Below are 21,450 nucleotides of genomic sequence, written 5' to 3'. Positions count from 1 at the left end.
ATTGTACTGCAGGGAACAGACCTGAGCTGTCCATTCGGAGGAAGAAAGAACTCTTAAAGTACGCAGAAGATCGCGTTATTGTCTGATTTCCACTCACAGAGAACATTTCATACTGTGTGCTTTTCGCTCTGTTTAATAATTTACAAAACTCTGCTAGCATGACGTCTATAGACATGAAAGCACCTTCGCTTATCTTCACATTTTCCACACTTTGAAAGTAACAAACTTACATAAGAGAATATACAGAGTGTTAAAAAAAAGTATGGAATATTACTCACAACATTTTAAATTTTAATTTTACAAAAAAAAAAATGTTTTATACAAAAGCTGTTCGCGATAAACCATACATTATGATACCAGTGTTCGAAAAACTTTCGTTCTTCAGATATGCAGGGTGTGACAGTATACTTAATTTTTTTTACATGGTATCCTATATCAAAATTTACATATTCCGAATCTCCGTTAAATTTTACGTATGAATGTGTAGAAATTTTATCCATTCACCAGTTTCATATCGTTTTAACTATTTATTAGGCCTAAAGTTGTTTCATGGACCTCAAACTTGAATCCCGTTCGGGGCAAGTTACCTGGTTGAGCTTTTTTCTTGGGGTTTCCCTGAACCCAATACGAGCAAATGCTGGGTAACTTTCGGTGATGGACCCCGGACTCATTTCACCGGCATTATCACCTTCATTTCATTCAGACGCTAAATAACCTGAAATGTTGATACAGCGTCGTAAAATAACCCAATAAAATAAAAAGTAAAATGAATGAGTAATATTTCATACTTTTTGAACACTTTGTATTTTAGATAGTATTTCATTCATTTATAGTTTTCTACCCAAGACAGGTCTTTCGCTGTAAACTCAGCCTTTTTCAATTCCAAATGCTTAAGGGGCATAAATAAGAGGAAGTAAACTTCAAAGGAGACAAGACTTCTCAATAAGTTTTGTGGGTTATTTAACGACACTGTATCAACTACGCAGTTTCCTAACGTCGTAGGAATTGCTGATAACGGAATGAGTCCAGAATTCGCAATGAGATTTGACATTCGCTTTACAGTTAGAAAATTATTATCTGAACCAGATATAATCAATTCAAGCGGGATTCGAATCCTTACCCGAGAGCACAAGTCTTACATGCGAATTTTCTCCAAGCTGGTGTTCTTCTTAGTATAAAAAAACAAAGAATGTAACTTGCAAAAACTTACTTAGAAGTCATATAAACAATATAGCAGAGAATAAGTACGTTAAATTAATCGTACACACTGACATTTAGACTATAGCAAAAGTTCCATTATAGCAGGTTATTGTAATATTAGCGTATATAATTTATTTAAAATGGTTTGTCAATTTTTCAATTGTGTATGCTAATACAGTGCGATCGAAAAGTCCCTCCGCAGTTCTATTAGTTCTAGTAACCCAAGAATACAATCCTATGGAAAGTTGGCACTCTCCCATTCATTCTGGTTTGACAACTTCACATCCTCAGTCTATCACATGCTTAGCGGCCAGTGCTACCACTTGAATTCTCTACCAAATATACTTGAACTCTTTGCATAGTGGATTCTCGGCTACACAAGCACTGCGGAGAGACTTCTCGATCGCACTGTATTATCACACTTGTTCCAACGTACTATACAGGATGTTAAAAGAAGTATCCAATATTTTAGGAGGTGCTAGTATGCATCAAAACAAGAAAATAATATCTAATAAACATGGGTCCTACAACAAATATTTTCTGAGATCTGAACACTTCTTCATAGGAGGTGCTAAATGTGACGTCCGTTCATGGCAATGCATTCCTCTGCCCTTCGGCGTAAGGAATCACGTAGTTTTTTTTAATTTGTTGTTAATACGTTAATTAAGAAGTCCTGATAACGAGCCCCAGTTAATCTCTGTGGTAGCCACGTATGGCCCTATTAATCTATCACCAAGAACGCCTGCCCATAAGTTGATTGAGAATCGGAGTTGATGTCTTGTTTCTTCAACTGCATGGGAATTTTCATCAGCCCGCACATGCTGATTACGAAAATTCACAATACTATCTCTGCTGAAGCTCGCTCATATCCGCAACCAGACTTTTGTTTTCAGTATTCCTTGCGACGTATCAATATTTCAGGCCAGGGGTGTCAACTACGATATGATTATCTGGTAGTCTGCCGTATTGTAGGGCAGAGAAATGCATTGCCATCAATTGACGTCACATTGAGCACCTCCTATTAACAAATGTTCAGGTGTCAGAAAGTATGTATCGTAGGGCCAATGTTTATTAGACATTACTTTCTTATATATCTTGATTACACAACTTTTAACACCGTATCACTTCGGAATAACAAAGTCCACAACAAACACACATTCAAAGTATATAGAAAACCCACAACAACAACAACAACAACACACATACACAACACATCCAATCACTCCACACAACACAAACAAGCTCCATTCCGAACAATGGTACACAGGCTACTCAACATACCAATGAACCAACAAGATTACAACGAAGAGCTAAACACAATCAAATACATAGCACAAGAAAACGGATACAACCCTAACATAATAGACAACATAATACGTAAGACAAAACATAATCACAAAAAACATCAGAATACAACACAAACACAAGAACACAAAAAATACATCACACTAACATACGAAAACAAAAACACACACAAAATTGCAACCTCATTCAAGAAATTAAATTACAACATCGCATACAGAACAAATAACATTCTACAAAAACATCTCTACACACAAACAACACAAGCAAACAAATACAACCACACAGGCGTATACAAACTCAAATGTAACACCTGCAACAACTTCTACATAGGACAGACAGGCAGATCGTTTCAAACACGTTACAAAGAACACATCACAGCCATAACAAAATTACAAAACACCTCCACATATGCAGAACACATCACAAATGCTAACCACACCCACAGAGACATCAACACAGACATGGAAATACTACACATCCAGCTAAAAAGCCAGAAACTAAACACACTAGGACAATATGAAATATACAGACACACGAAAACACGACCCAACGAAATTCTCAACACACAACTCAACTTCAAAACACACACACTCTTTGACTCTACATTGTACCACAAGGAACACATCCTCACAGGAAATAGAACAAGTGGCGCCAAGACCAACAACGACCAGTTCTGAAGATAACCCATAAATAGGTCGAAACATGTCAACGAGGTACGTTGAAATTTAACACAGGAAAGTCCTGCCATACATATTCCGAAATTACTTTCTTGTTTTGAAGCATACTATTGGCTCCTAAAATATTGGCTACTTTTTTAACACGCTGTATTAGATATGAATCAATGCTTGAAGATGTCAATTGCTACTGTCTAAAATGATAAATTATTATTATAAGATATTATTAACTACAATATTAAAAGCCTTGACAATATTTATGCTATTTTACTTTCGTAGCTAAAGCTAAATCTATGTTTTGATATTGTTTTCTCTCATTCATTTTCATTTGATATATTATTTTTGTTTGAAATGTAATTGTATTAATGAATATTGAAGGAGAATTGCGAGCGTGCATCAGGTCGTGAACTCCCGTTCAATTCTGGCATCCAGATACTGTGATTTATTAATGAACTTGTGCGTTTCGAGTTTAAACCAGAGAGTAAGTTGTATATTCATGTAACGCCAGGACTCGAATCTACAACAGGTGGTGAATAATTCAAAGCTAAATACGTCATCGTGATGGAGGTACTGCATTCCATCATATCCGAAAATCTATAGCTCGTTTCATTTGCGGAGTGTACTAAACAAATACTAAATACAGATCGTTACCTGAAATTGGGAATAAGAATTACGACCCAATTCAAAATGACAATAATTCCACTGTAAGTAGAAACAGTAAAACGACTAATAAATCAATTTTATGAGGTTATTTAATACTCGAATGCTTCAATATTCTTCATAAACAGAGAAAAACAATTTTTTGGGAATAAATAAAACACAATCAATATTTGAAAACTTCACGTCATCATAAACACAACTACAGTATAGTCGCGACGCTGTTATTCCCGGCGTGACTCCTCCTCTTTGCTTACGTCTTAGGAAGTGAAGGCTCTATGAAGTCTAGGTAGGTAGTATCGTTCGCCATTTTTGTTCTTTCGTTGCCGAGCTACCAAACTAGAAATCTATTTGCCACACCTTTAAGCATTATCATGTCGTAGCTCCTATGATAATAAATCAAACGCACTGTAATTCAGCAAATAATTGAGCAGCAAATAACGCCCTCGTGAAAGAGCCAAAATGGCGGGCGATTATATTAAGTATTTATCGAGCCTTAGGAAATGCATAACGTCATCATCAGCGAATCACAAGACGCACACGTTTAAATGTAGCCGTCCTGCAACGTGATTGGCTGCCGGAAATAAGAGTGACGGGACTATACCGCTACCGTATTTTTTCTCCCTTCCAGTTCCTTTACTTGTTGTTTCTTACTGGGCATTTTTATTTCGACCTCTACACAAAATAATATAAAATGTGTATAATTATTTATATGCCGATACATTAGTTCTAAAAACTGACAGCTAGTCAATATTTAATTTTATGATGAAACATTACACTAAATCAGAGATATCTTAAGTAATAATTACAAAGTCGAACAAAGTGCAAATTTGGATTGTTCCCATAATAATTGGGACATGTATTTATATGGACACTTTATCAGGAATATGAACTTAAAAAATAAATTATAATAAAAAACAAATATTTTATTTGTACATATCAGTGAAATATAGTGTTCTAGATCTATGATAACGTAAAATTGTAGCACAAATTTGAGGTATGCTTAAATACATAAATATAACATAGAGATCCAATATCTTCTACACATTTACAAATCTCTTTCTTGCATTCAATTCTCTTTATTGATATTCAATTCATAAGCACAATATCACGAAACAAGATCTTCATTTGCTCTACCCAGCTGTCTCTTCACAATACGCGTAACGTTTGGTACTGTAGTGCTATCAAAAACGAGTGCGTTATATGGCAGTAAAAATCTGTAATAGCCTCCCTATGGATAAAAAAAATCAAACTCAAAACATAAGATTATTTAGAGCCAAATTAAATAAGTACCTAAATTCTCACGCCTTCTTTTAAGTATCGATACTAACCACTTTATGTTGTACTACAGGGTGAATCAAAAGTCTGCAAACATATAAATATCTTCCATATGCTTGATTTTCGATTACTATTGGCGTTACCAGTATTTGTAAGACCAAATGCTCTACCAGTAACACATTCTCAAAAGCGCCATTTTGACGGCAACGTCGAAATTTTAAATAGAAAGGGGGTCATGTAGGTACTCAAAATCATGTGAAATTTTCTGAGAAAAACAATGGTGCAATCCGTTTTGAGATATCTCTAATCGTTTTCAAGTTATTTAAACATAACTGTCTTCTTTTAAATCTTAATAAATGTTGCTTTATGACGTATTCTAAAAATAAGACAGTTGCTCAAAATTCGTATGAAATTAATGGTGTGAAGTTACCTAGAGTAGAATCATTTAAGGATTTGGGTATTTATTTTACACACAACTTACGTTTTAAAATACACTTAAATCACGTGGTAATTGATGCATATAGAAAATTAGGATATATAATCAGAAATACAAAATAATTTAAAAACTATAAATAGTATTGATACTCTATATAAAACTCTAGTTAGGAGTAAGCTAGAGTATGCGTCTGTAATATGGTCACCTCAGTTCCAGTCCCATTAGATGCAAATAGAAAGGATACAGAAAAGATTTTTACGTTATTTGTATTTTAATAAACATCATGTGTCGTCTTATGACAAGCATATTTCATATAATCAGTTACTTTTTTAATTTAATTATAAAACTTTAAAATTTCGACGATTAATAAATAGTCAAATTTTACTCTATAAGACTGTTAACGGTATATTGAATAACTGTGATTTTCTTAAATTCCTTCAGTTCAATGTAAAAAAAAAAACAGATTTACATCATAGGCAACCTTTTGTTATTCCCATTCCTAGAACTGTTTTCTTCAAGAACTCTCCATTGTTTGTTATGTGTAATACTTAACTGTCTGTCTTTAAACTGTGTTTCTCAATTAGATTTCGGTTTAACACTTAAAAACTTGTATACAATATTAGAAAGAATTGTATTTCGTTAAATATTTAAATTATGAAGAAGTGAATTATAATGTTTTTACTCTAGTTTTTAAATAATTTTGCATCGTTATATTGACATTTGGCACTATATTAACTGTAATATTATATTCTAGCATCTATTATCATTATGCATTTTATTTCTTTCGTTTGTGTTGTTTGTTTTGTTTTTTTTTCTTATTATGTATTTTGTGTATGTATATGTGTAAGCCACCTGTAATTGGAAGCCTGCTTCTGTTGGTGGTGGATTTAAATAGATAAATAATGACACAAACATTAGTTACTGCATCTACTCGTTCACAAAGTGCAGTCGTAGAGAACGGTTGTGTAGTAAGCAGCATATACAAGTAGGTTAGCGTGTGAAGAAGGTATGGGCGACGACCTAAATTCTTACAGGGCGCGAATCGGGTGCTTCAATGCAGGGCAGTGTTGCAGATGTTCAAAAGGTGAAAATGCAATAGTGTCTGATAGCATCAACATATTTGTGGCCGCAGCTGTTTTATCAGTTCTACTGATTATTGGAAATGTGGAGTTAAACCCTGGTCCTGGAGATACAGAAGGAAGAGTCTACAGTGATGAAGTGTTTCAAAGAGAATGGATAAACTATATGAAAGAAACGAAAGAAGACAGACTAAAGGCAAGTTTTCTACTAAACAAAGTAGCAAGTGATATAGATACATTAGTAAACAGATACACTGAAGTGGAAAAGAAGTTAAAGGAGGTTATCCAAGAGCAGGTGGTGTTAAAATCGATAGTTAAAAAATGGGAAAATGACAGTAGAATTAATAACATTGTAATTTATGGTGTTGAAGAGCGCAATCATGAAAAAGGAATTGATACTGGTTTCGTAGTGTTAGAATTATTAACTAAGTATTTCAGTCTAAACTTGGACATAAGTGCGATTAATAACGCGTATAGAGTCGGTAACGGAAAAAAAAGACCAATTATTATGAAATTGAACAGTTACTTTATCAAAGAGCACATCATTGCCAATACGCGTCAACTCAAAGGCACAAATATATTCATAGAAAATGACTTTGCAAAAGAAATTAGAGAGAAAAGAAAGAAATTAATTCCAATATTAAAAGAAGCTCGAGGTAAAGGATTTAGGGCAACTTTAGTAAAAGATAAAATGAAGATAAACGGAAACATAGTTAACGTAGATGCCTTAAATAATCAATTCACTGAGGATTTATTAAGTTGCTGCAACAACAGAAATAACGAAATAGAGACTTGTGGAAATAGAGCATCATCGACACCACACGTAAACAGAAGTGCATCACGAAACAGGAAGTCTAGAAGCGTAGAGAGAACTGATAAGAAAAGTAACTCATCAAGCGGGCAGAAGGAATCAGAAATAACAAATAGAAGAATTGATGAGCTTACGGCAGTGAATGATATTAGAGCATACCTAAATAAACTAGACAGCACTGTTTTCACAGATCCCTTTAGAAGAAAGAAGAGTGAAGAAGGAAAACCTTGTATGGAAGAAGAAGCTGGAACCAGTGAAGATGCTGTTTGGGGAGCTGGGGCACAGACTGAGAGAACGACCAGTGAGGGTAGTCCGAGGCGCGCAAGTGAAAATACATCAAGGAGAAGCGATTGTGGATCAACCGGCAAAGTCAGCGCAAGTGAAGACCAATTAATAAGAATGCCACATGTCGTTGGTAGTCCGGGGTGCGCGAGAGGAAGTGCTACAATTTGGAGGAGCTGTGCGATACCGACCGATGGAGTAGAAGCAGGTGACGAACAGTTAATAAGAGGTAAAATGACAAATAGAAACTCTAACAGAAATAAAGCAGATTCAATCAAAACTATAGATACTGAACGAAACTACCTACTAAGAGATAGGCATCAGCAAAGATTAAATTTTCCTAAAATCAGAAAAACTTATTATTAATTAAATAAGGTAAGAAGACAGGTTTTGAAAATAAGATAGGATTACGTCAAGGTTTTTTAAAATAAAAAAAAAATTGAAAATAGAGAACTAAGGTAGTTATTAAGGTATTCCGATAGTTATATTAATTAGTAAAAGTTCAGAAGAAAATTTGACTTTATAAATTGGTTAACTAAGATATTTTAATTTCAATAAGAATGCAATTATAATAAATTTATTAGATCATAATAGAAATCATAATAGAAATGAATGGATAATGAGTACATGCGACATAATGATGAAACTAAATTGAGGTTGATTATGTAAGCAATTTGTCAAGCTTGTTTTTAAGCAGGCATGCGGTAGTCTTCGTAGAAGTTACGCAAACGTTTCTGCTGACATGAAAATATTGTAAGAAAGAAAGATTAACCTACATATGGAATGTACCGATTCAGCTATTTCAGGTTCATGACTTACAGTATGTCGACATCTGATCATCTAATTGGAATAATAAATTATTATGTAAAATAAGACCTAAATATTACAATTAGATTTTTCAAAAGGAGCAAATAATTAAGGTTTAAAGTCTTAAGGGTTATCACGATTGGTTTAAACATGCACTAAAACAAGACGTAAGTGCAAGTTTGAACCAATAAATTATTGAGATTTGCGATAGATTAATTAGTTTAGGAAATTGTATATTTATTATGTAGAACTACATTTGTATATAGATCTTTTGTTAAATTATTAAGTTTTGTACTTTTGTGAACAATATCAATAAAGCTATCTATCTACTGCATCTACAGATATTTTGTAACATGGTACAGTACTAATGAGGCTTTGGCAAAGGTATTTTTATGCAGTTTTGGTAATTAATTTTTCCTTCTTTACTGTTTGGTTAACCTGTGACATTTTCAATGCATTGCTGTGATTATTTGAAGCTTTCCTTTAAAAAATTTCTTGATTTTCGTGATGGCATTATCGAAAGAGGAAAGAATTGATATCGTTCCTCATTCTGGTAGGTTAAGCCACAGAAATGTTGCAGCAGACTGGACGAATAGTTCTCTGGACATTGGATTGGTCGACGTGGACCAATAGAATGGCCGGCCAGGTCTCCAGATTTAACACCCTTGATTTTTTCTTTTGGGGTTACATAAAGAGCTTGTAGGATGAAGAGAAAATTGAGAATGTGGAACATTTAAAGAACCCTATCACTGAAGCCTGTGCTAAAGTCGCCCCGGAAATGCTACAAAATGTTCTATCCACATTCTCAATTTTCTCTTCGTATATTTTTCTAATTTTCGCACCAATTTTTCAAAAGCCGTGGGGCTCCTACTACGAGAAGCCTCGTATTGTTTCTTGAACCTCTTCGTTGCTTCGACAATAGTGTGCTTCAGTGCTGGAAAGAGATGGAGCCAAATCGAGGCTGCATTGTGGGAAGTTTAGAAGTTCTCAATCAACGTTTGTAACTTTGGCATTTCCTGTCGGGCAGTCTGAAGACGGGGTTGTCGTCAAGGAGAGTGACATGCTTGTAACTACAGCAATTATTGCAAGTATCAGTCGATACAAAGAGTCACCATGGTTGAATAATAGGATACGAAACTCACTGACTTTCTCGTTTCAAATGCTAGAGGCGCTAAGGAAGAAATTGATCTTGCTGCCACCTGTTTCCCAAAGATAACTAATTACTCCATTCAACTAGCAGCACACGAAGTGGCGAAAACATTAAAATAATTGATGTCTCCATGCATTCAGCAGCGCACCAGATGGCAAAAAGTTTAACAATGCTCATAAAATCTTCCCACCCTCCATTCTGAAACCACCCAATTTAAAATGAAACATTTAAATTTTTATTTCTCACATTATCTTCCATTGAAAATTCGTATTATTTGAGTCAACAGAAAGAAGAAAGGGACGGTCGATTTTACAATACCTTCTAATACAACTAATTAAAATAGGTCTACAAACAAAAAGGGACAGAAAAAACTCAAAAAGGTTAGATAATTCAAATTATTATATTACTATCTACTATTTTACAATACATTCAACAACATTATTTTTACAAGGTCCATAAACATCATTGTTTAACATACACTGCTTATACACTCACGTACCACTTACATCTAGAAACAAAACATCTATCTCGACTTCTTTGCAAATCTCTGGCTTCCACCTTTCTTCTCAACTAACGATCTTAACGGATAAGTGGAGAACTCTGGCGGACCTACCCATCACCTAGTTCTAATATTCACCACCTACGACATCGGGCACTGGTCTTGTTACTTCGTCCGAGAGATGTTAGATGGTGCTGACCGCAATTTCGCATTATATTATATTCATCCATTGCGTCACAATAACGGATACCGGTAGCATTTATAATTATTATTGATCTCTTTCCAAACATTAAAAGAAAAATTGTTGTAAATTCTAGAAAAGTCTTTATATAGAGACTTCGAAGCATCTTTGCTTTGTAATATTCACCTTCAGAACACGATGAAGAAATGTATTTCTATCGTTCTGATACCACATCAGACGTTTCAAAACTGCAGCCTATACGCTTGTTGCTGCGACCAAAATGAGTTATCACTGACCCCAATGTGATCCCAAAGCAATGCAGCCCAGAATGGCATGGGTTTTTAATAAAATTAAGAAAAATCAATCGAATACCGGTACCGACAGTTCATTGTTTAGTTGACATCTCGAAATTTAATATTTCAGTTTCCTTATTTAATCGCTCCATTTTGACTTTATTCAGCGGTATTCAAATGAGTATCATTTGAATCGTTTGAGGGTATATTTAAACCACCGGCGAAATATCCCGTACATGTTATTGTTATTTATCCGTTTGTATGTCAATAATGCCAAACTTACATTAACTTTCTGAAGTTAAGGATGTATTGTGCACGCGTCTTTTTCGCGTCCATGTCAAACACTACTGAATAAAATTTTTTTTTGTTAAATATATTAGGCTTAAAACCGCCATAGATTATTATAAACTCTTTCAAGTAGTTCATGTATACATGCTGATTTTCTTTGGGTAGGCGAATGGACTCATTGTTCAATTTATCGGATATTATGTATTTCCATAGCAACGTAAGTGTAATTTTCGTTCTACAAATGAGAGGTTTGGGGGGAAAAAACCAGGTAGTTTCAATTCTGTACCTTTCGAGATAATGAAGAAAAACTTACCTCCAAACAATAAGCATGTACAGAAGAGGCAGGTCCAAAATGCATTATAACTGTGAATGTAATTCTTGGAACTACTTGGTTCTTCGACAAAATGATAGAGCGTATTTTTTTTTATCCTCTGTGCATAAATAACTCAAAAATGACAAAAATTGGAGCTGCCTGGTTTTTTCCCCAAACCCTTCAAATCTTTTTATTAGTGTAGGTCGAATATATACTTTACACGACAAACGATCGAAAATTAAATTTACATTGACATGTAAGTTTAATAGGAAATAAAATGTTGAAACATAATAACTAAGTACCTTTGTGTCGTTCATACGTGCCACCGTTAATCATCATCATCGTCCTTACAGGTATTAAGCCTAGTGGCCTGTTACGGTCTCCGTCCATCTTTTCAGGGGACGTCCCAAAGATCGTCTTCCATGTGGTATATAGCGGAGAATTTGTCTTGGGAGTCTGAAACGGTCCATTCTATTGACATGGTTAAGACATTTTTGTCTATAGTGTCTGAGATGTTCATAAATAGGTGTAATTTTTAATTCTTTTGTAATTAGTTCATTTCTTTTGTGGTCAAGTAAGCTGTAGCCGGCAGTTCTCCTTAGAAATCTCATTTCCGCAGTTGTTAGGCGTTGAACATCTGAGTTTCGGACAGTCCAGGCCTCACTACCATACACGAGGACAGGTCTTGCTAGAACTTTATATGCTTTTAACCTGGTATGTTTTTGGGTTTTCGTGGTTGTGAAAACCTGGTTGATGGTTCTTGAGGCTCCATTAAAATGTTGAATATTTTCAGGTATATCAGTAGTCAAATTATAACCTAAATATTTTAATAAGTTTACCTGTTCTAACGTATGGGTTCCAATGCAAATTTTACTCCTAACTGGCTGTTTACCTGGGAACGCTATAATTTTTTTTATTTGGGGAAATTTTCATATTGAAATTTTGTGCTATTATATTCAGGTGATGTATTGATTGTCTTCATTTGTAGCAAAAAGAACCTGATCGTCTGCATATAATAATGTATCTAGAGTACAATTTCGGAAGAGCGGGATGTTTCCGTGAATTGTTAGTCGCCAATGTCTGATGATGGAGTTGATGTATATATTGAATAAAAGTGGTGACGAACTTGACGAACTCCACAGTTAATCGGTCTCCATTCGGTGTGTTCTGATCCGATAGTAATTTTGATAATATTGTGGTTATATAATTCGTAAATTGTTCTTATAATTGCGTTTGGAACTGAATCATCTGCCAAAATTTGAAAGAGCTTATTTCTGTCAACACGGTCGAAAGCTTTTTCGTAATCAATAAAAGCTAAGTGAGTTTCTTTATTAAATTTCCTATGTTAATTTTTCAATATACATCATGTACAATAAAATGCAGTAGTATATTACATTTACATGGTGTTTCGTTGAATCACTTGTACTTCAAATCTTTAATGCATTTGAAATGAAGTCTCCTTCATTTCCTTATATCATTCCATCAAAATGTAACAAAGAGGAAATTACATGTAGCCTATAACATTCCTTCACGTGATATAATTTCCGTAGAATTCTAAACAGAAGATAATATCGCCTGCACTAGCAATGTGAGTGAGTGGAAAGTTGAGTAATATTGAGCGTGAAGAGTTTGGGGAACTGAGTGAACTTCCATTCAAAAACTTGCGGAGCATCCATTAGTTCGAACGACGCTTCCACATTGTGAGAGAGTGCAGTTCCATTACCTCACGGGAGTGCGAAGGGCTTTGTAGTGCCACAAGGGAAGTGATTTAGATGTGACAAACTGGCACTGCTCAAATTAGAATGAATGGAACATTTAAAGCTACCGTTTAATTAAGAAGCACCACGAATATCATATTACAAGGAACAGAACTGCTTTAGATTCCACGAGCTGCGACAAGACATGAAGGTTAATTCCTATAATATGTTCTTCCACTAGAAACCAGAGATTAAATATCGGAAGGTTTCTTGTTTTGTGATGTTTTATTACCACTCCTCCTACCAAGGGGATAATAGAATTACCCTATAGATGATTTTTCAATATTGTATTTATTTTTCCTCATATGAGGGGGTCAGAAGCAAAGGGGTATAAGTGCACTTAATAGTAATATGCGTTACAACAGCGGTATGTTGAAGTTTTCATGTTCGAGGAAACGTTTGAAACAGCGAAACGTAGTTGAGCTTTTTTAATTTCCGAGAATTGAAAGAAAACATACCGCTCGTGTATCTTACATTATTTTGTGCGAAGATCGTTTATTACATACCTGAAAGAGGAATTTCTAATTAGTTGCAATGAAATCTCCATCTTGGTTTCTGTTAAATGACGTCAAATTTGCAAAACAAAAATACCTATCTTCAACATTGTTGCTTTAAAACGTTTTCTGTGTTTACTATACTCCAGCAGGCCGTGATATACGCCTGTCTTTGTTCCCCCAGTCTATGATGAGTCTGCAATCTTGTTGATTTTTTCACGGCTTCCTTAATGTTACTTGCATCACGAATGCACTAACTTTAGTGGAGTTGTAGAGTTTACTTAATTTTTGCAAATATTTAAAAACAATAATTAACAGTGCAATTTAGGTTAAATTGCAGTGGTAAGTTTCCAATTTATAATTATTACTAAATTGAACGTCTCTAAAAATAATACGTTAAAAGCCTAAAGCAGTAAAATCAATATATCTCTTAAGAGGTGAGAAGAGGGAAATTGTGTTAGGTTGGGAATACTAAATGTGGAATTTTAGACTTTCCGCGGATTGGTTTTGTGCGGAAACCAAGCACGATTTCGCACAAAAGTTATTTTAGAGAAAATGTGGTTGAAAGTACCGAAGCATTCATAAATTCCGTGAAATTTTTTATTTCAATTTTAGTGTGTGATGTTGTTAAAAGGTATATCCATTTGTTATTAAATTTTTATATGTTTTAGCTTGCCCTGGATGCACTTAAGAGTTTAGGTACAGCTTACAGCAGTAAAAGTTTTGAAAATATTCGACTTTTTTTCCTCCATTGCTGTATCTTGTACAATAATAAAAATTGGTATGTTTAAAATACTGTCCTTCTGCTATATGAAAAAAAAAATATTTTTACGATTAAAAAAATTATATATATATATATATTTTTTTTTTTTCAAAATTCAGAATGTTGGCAGTTCACTGTGCAATGATGAAGCGTTTCCCTCATAACTCATAAACTTGTTAACTTTTCATGTTCTCTCTCTCTTATTTTATTGCTGAAATTCATTTTTACAATATCAGGCTCTTTCATCTACATTCCTTAATAAATAAGATATATATTTTTTTATTTTGTGTTAGAAGAAAATCGATATTTGACCATTTTTAAAATGAATTTATTTTTTATCAGACAATCTATGAAAGATAGAGAAGTGATCTTGCATCATATTGTAGATAAGACATGCATAAATACACACAAAAAATTTCATTATGTAAATAATTATTTTTAAATTGTAAAAATATTTTTTTTCCGTATAGCAGAAGGACAGTGTTTTACATATACTAATTTTCATTATTGTACAAAATACAATAATGGAGGGAAAAAAGTTGAATAATTCCAAAATTTTACTGCTGTAAGCTGTACCTAACCCCATAATTCACGTTCTTAGAACTGTCACTTGTATCCCTTTGCGACTGACCTCCTCGTATATACTGTGCTGTAATTAGCCTATGTTTAGGAAATAGTGTTGTCACTTCAGACCAATATACTGCAGTTTTGTTAAATGAGCCACAGAAGACGGTGATATTATGTTAGTCATACAGAGAATGAAATTCATGACCGTAAAAAATGCTGCTTGAAAGCAACATCATATATAGATTGACAAATCGAACTGAAACCCTGACCGAGTTACTACGTGAGCTCTGGCTGTCTTGGGGAGGTTCAAGTGAGAAAGCACGGGGGGGAAGCGAGAGAGCATTATGCACTATGTACTTGCAGGTCCACTCACAGTTTGTCAAACCTGCTAACAAAAGCATTAAAATGTTGACTAGTTGCCTGCAATGCTAGCATAATGGAACCTTCCTAGCTGACAGTCGAGGCAAAAATGAAGAATCCGTTATTATGGTAATACTGGAGAGTGGTTCTTCTATTGGTCGCGATGCCCACACACACCCTCTCAGATATTTACGTGGTGATTGGTGACTGAATGACGAGGAGCGAGGGAGAGAGAAGAAAGAAAGAAAGAGATTCCAGAAGTTGGCGTGTTTTACGGGGTTTCACTTGAAGTTGTCAAGCTATAAGTAGCAAAATTTGATTTGTTATATTTAATTATGTCAACGTTACGAATTGCTTCTTTGTTAAAATGTGCATATGATAACGTTATGCAATTTGTGTTCTTTTGTCTTGTGTGTTTTTGGAAAATATAATTTCAATTAATTCTCCGCATAAATGTTGTAACTAAAACCTTGTGCATCCCTCGTGTTTATCATACGGCTCATCCTCCCAACCCCCCCACCCGTTACCTGAACTTTATGTTTTCACTGTGCCTAAACGAGACGCTCTGCTAGAATCGTAGGAATTCCTACGTTTGCTCCGAATCCAGTGTGATGTGGCATGTTGCAATGCTGATTTGTAGATTTTCCGAAGTGTTTACAAAATCGTATCCATAGGATCACATCTGGGAAGGGACTGGGCAGAGAATAATTCCGGTTAAACTATAAACTGAAACTCACGCTGAAGTTGGTGGGGCATTGTTAGTCTAATCCGAACATGATGTGCTCGTTCACAGTTGAACCAAAGTCTCCCGGGAGAGGCGAGAGTTGTGCGGTGTAACAGGCCTGCTCTTAAGTGCTGCATTTAATGAGGATCCGGTCGAATCGGCCGCAGTTTAACATTGCGGCGCCTGAATAATTGAAACACGTGCTTCCCACAACTGTTAAAGTGCTTTCTGAGTATTCATTGAAACTTTCACGCGCTTATAAATATTACGTCATAGGCATTTCTATTAATGTATGCACATAATTTTAGTTTTATTGTCAAGAATAAATGCGGTATCAGTTTACTCTTACGAAATATCAAGTAGATATTATGGCCTCAGGTTTACGTGTAAAGGCTGGTTTACAATAAACCGGAAACGAGAATCGGAACGAAGCCGAAAACGGTAAAATTGTTAAAATGCGTACATTTAAATGTGAGCATTCACAATTAACGAAAAGCTTGCCGGAGCCCGGGATCAGGAACGGAGAGTTGGCCAAGTTTCAACTTTGGCGTTCACGTTTCCGATCACAGCCCACTAGATTCGTTCTATTGCCATCTAAAAGCTATTTTGTTGTATGTTTTGTAGCAAGAAGACCGTGACATAACCTATGCATTATTTTGTTCTGTGCTGTGCATCATGGAGCAAGTTTTATTTCATGAGATTCTAATATTGAGTGTTGAGGAAAATCCTCAAGTTTACGATAAGCGGCGCGCCTCGTATGAAGATGAGAAAATGAAGGAGAATACGTGGCTTTCTTTGAACACCGATCGTAAGTGAATCATATTTTATTACTGTATTGGTTGTATTACACACTAGGCTACATATTCATGCTTCAATTCAATAACTACTATTATGTTCATTTTTGTTCTATTACACATGTTTCTTCTCTAATTATTTTACGTTATGGTAGACTTAAAATAGGTTGTGATAATAAAGATGCATGGGCATACTTATAGTACCGTTGAAATTTCGAAGTTGGTTAACCTGTGTTTATGTTCGCTGCCTTGTACTCATGAGAGAACGCCATTGGTAAAAACATCAGAATGCGTAATATCGACTTTACATATCGTTATTGACATGCATATCGATATGCATAGTCGTCTATGTTCTCGGTTTATTGTGAATCAAAAATTTTCATATACACGTTCTCTGCTTCTTGTTTTCACTTTGGTTCTCATTCCCGGTTTATTGTGAACAAGCCTTAAGTAGGGTCAAAGAAACTTTCTTGATACCAATGGGTTAATTTTTATGAGTAACATTCTTTATAGATTTTTCTTTTCCACCATAAGCCTGTATTGTAAGTAAACCAATACATACAGAAAATATAATCGTAAACACAGCATGTTAAAAATATATACATAATATAAATATTACAAATAAATAAAGATTTAGGATCTGCAGTTTACAACCCAGGTTTTATAATAAAACAATAGTATATTTCGATATAAGTTTGGGAAGTGCTTTTTACAAAATCGAGGAAAAGTCTGAAAAACGAACAGAGCTAGTTTTTATATTTCCGACATTTTGTAATGCACTTCAAAAACGTGTATTGTACAACATTATTTGCAGGATCATATTTTTAAAATTGAAAATAGAATATAAGTTATTTTGCTTTGAAAATTTAGAAGTTGAGTACTTTTTCTTGTGTCTGTGTAAATGACTCAAAGAACAAGAAGTATATTAATAGAAAATATGCCTAATATTCTGTAGGAAGTAAAAATATAAATTAATTTATGTAATTTAATGTATACTACTAATTATATTGAATTAATAATAATAATATAGTAATAATAATAATAATAACAACAATAACAATAAGGGTGTGAGGCTTGGACTATATCAAAACCACAACAAAAGAAACAACTAGCTGCAGAAATGAATTTCTGGCGACGATCTGCTGGTATATCTCGCCTAGACTGAGTTCCAAATAAAAAAAAATCAGAGAAATTATGGACGTGGAAGATAAACTATACTGTACTGGATGATATTATAAGGGATAAATAACTTTCCTGGTTTAGATATGTTCAAAGAATGTCAGATGAGGTTCGTCTTCCAAAACATGTTTTGAATTGGCAGCTCGCGGAAAGAAGACGCGAAAAACCAAAGCAATCTTGGATAGTAGGAATCAGAAGAACCATGTCAGACAGAAATCTTCAAGATGGTGACTGGGAAAATCGTGATAGATGCAGGGTAGAAACCCGAAATCATCATAGAACGAATGATACAAACCGACATATATAATAATAATAATAATAATAATAATAATAATAATAGTGGTAATAATAATAACAATAATTTATTTATTTTATTTATTTACTTAACTACCTAGCTAGTGAGTACAAATTAAAATTATAAAACAAAAATGTTTCTAGCCACTACCGTAAGAGCCAGGCTCGTGTACGGTGTGATCTTAGCCAGTAATATAAAATAAAATTTACAAGGACAGTTTACTAAATACCACTGCCCTTAAAGATGCCGATTACAACACCTTTGAAGAAGTACATGGTCTCTCCGTCACTGGCAGTACACGGCGCATAGATATAATATCTTTCAAGGAATCTACAAGATCTGGATTCATAATTGATCCCACTGTGCGTTTCGAAACGAGTGAGGAACAGCCAGCAGAAGTAAATAAGGAAAAAAAGAATATCTACAATTCTACCATTCCATATTACCTCCAAAAGTACCGGCTAGAAGAGCTTGAAGTAATCGGACTTCTGGTTGGAGCAAGAGGTACTGCTACTCTCTTCATGAAAGATGTGTTTAAGAGGCTTGGAATACCTACATCTATTATTCCGATTGTAACTTTAGCTGCATTGAAAGGATCAATTGCTCTCCTGAAGCATCACCTATATTCGAAATGAAACCAAGTTCATTAGCATTCTTTACTTTTTTGTAATACTTGCTCTCTAAAACTAGATAGCCTATATTTCCACCAATCACAAAATGTATTTGCAGCTATGTACTTGGAGTTTCATTATCAAAACAAAATTAATGGTTCACTGAACTTGTAAACATTTCTATGGTTAAGTACTCTTTGCCCCTTGTTGCAGCTCACGAATAGTGAGAAGATTTCTAAATCCAATAATAATAATAATAATAATAATAATAATAATAATAATAATAATAATAATAATAATAATAATAATAATAATGACAATAACAATAATAATGACAATAACAATAATAGTGACAATGTATAGGTACATATTTAGTGAATTGTATGTTATGAACTATGAATACCACTTTCTTGAAATACGTAGACCTAATGATCTCGATAAGAATAATTTTAATGGAGGTAGGCCCTATGTAAAAATATCTCCATACAGGTTCGGCAGTTAAATGAACACTACATAAGTCTCTGAATTTTGTTTCAACAAAAAAACCTTTTAATAGCCTCTTTAGAGACGCTCTAAATTGTATCTAGATCATTAGGAAAGTCATTACTGCTTTCGTATAGCTTTCCACTAATGACACGAGGTATGAATCTGATATAAATATGGACAATCAGACAGACGATGCGTGAGATGAGAATTATGGAAGCTGCAGCCATCTCTTATCGATTTACGGAAGTTCACGGCCCAACGTTCAATAATACACAGATTCTGTTGGAAATGCTTTACTGCCTCTTTGTAAGAATTTGAAACAGAACGTGTTTTTATATTGCAAATAATAATGGATCGATGTCATGCCCTTATTTTATCGATACTCGATGCCTGTTTCAAAGCTCCCATATTCGATAACTTTAAAAGCTGGTTGTTTTGTTTGAGAAGTACTATGTTACAGTTTCCTACATCCTTTCGGTTAGTACAGGGTTTCCAAACGTTTTTAGACTAGCATCTACTTTTGAAAACTTGATTCTGGTTACCGTCTCCCTCCAAAAGTTAAATTTAATAACAAATAAGCAATAAGAATCTTAATGTCGTGTTACATTGTACTTTCATATTTAATTACTTCAAACTAAGTATGATATAAAATTTTATTAAGAGGCACAGTACAAATAGAAATATAATTTGTTTCACCTGTCGGAAGTTAGAAATTCTATGGTGTTCGGGTAAAGGGGGATAGATTTTTTTTTTTTTTTGCAGATGGAATTTTGTTCTCCAGATGAACACACAAGTTAAATTGTAGAAGAGAGCGTGCAAAAATCAGAAAAATACTAGCAGTTGATGTCTTTTATTTTTGCAGAAAATTATTTATTTATTTATTTATTTATTTATTTATTATTTTGCTAATAATTGTAACATAAAATATAATATATACAGAGAAATTTTAGCTCGCCCCCTGAAAGAGTAGAACTCGTGCTCAGGGGCGGATTCCTGAATTGAAATTAATAATTATACAATACAATTTGTTTTATGTCTACTGTGCAATTATAGTATATAAATTTAAATTTACAATTTTTCAATTTTTATAAAATCCATACATAACTTTTTAAAATTAATACTAGAACTATTAGAATTGATAAGATTAGGATATTTAAATATAAATTTGTTATATATTCTTGGGCCTAAATTACTAATATGATTAAATACTGTAACAGTGTTGCATTTTGGTTCAAACAATCTTAAAGAATTCATACCTTTTGTTTCATAACTATGAGAATACAATTCAAAATTATTTCGATTTTTATGTATGAATTTTATTAATACAATATAATACGTTAAGTACATTAAAGTCTAGAAAGAAATTTTGAGATGGAAAATCAATAGGTTTATGAAAACATATTTTAATTATTTTCTTCTGTAATAAATAAAGTGGATTGAAATTGGATTTAAATGAGCTACCTCATCCTATAATTCCATACATAATTACATAATTTGCAAAAAGGGTTCCAAGATTAATTTTCATTTATCTCCAAATTCATTTTTATGACTTATCTCCCTTCACCCAAACGAAATAGAATTTGTCTGTACATCTGATCAAAAGCTGCCTGCTTACACACTCTCTTGTAAATAATGTTATGTTATCATATGAACAGTACATTCCCATTAAAAATGAAAAAAAAACATGACCATAAAACAATGGCTTTTTCCGTGGAATAATTTACAAATTTCGTGAATAGAACATACTTTAAAATACTGTACTCGTATGTATAACTTATAGTAAGGGAACACTTCACTAAAAATGACAAATTTTTTCATAATTGTTCTTTTCAAACAAATTTTGAGAGGATGTTTACTATATAAGGGACTAGTAAAATGCAAATTTTGAACTCCCAAATGTTTTTAGATTTTGATTTTTTCTATTCTTTTTAGAAATATTTTCAAACCTAAGTTTTTAGTAGAAGATCTCAATTTTTAAGGTTCTTATTTTTTGGCTTAGAGAAACATTTCTATGCATTTATTTTTTTGAACTATCGCATTTATTCACTTTGGAAAAATTGTTTGAAATTTAAAAAATGTTATTTCTCTAGAATTCATGAAAAAATGTATTAATAAATTAAGCTAGCAGCATTTCTCACAAACTAAATGCATAGAAACATGCAGCTAT

This window comes from Periplaneta americana, chromosome 12, assembly GCF_040183065.1.
Source record: "Periplaneta americana isolate PAMFEO1 chromosome 12, P.americana_PAMFEO1_priV1, whole genome shotgun sequence".
In the NCBI taxonomy this organism is placed as follows: Eukaryota; Metazoa; Arthropoda; class Insecta; order Blattodea; family Blattidae; genus Periplaneta; species Periplaneta americana.
Note: the sequence above shows the minus strand (reverse complement) of the source record.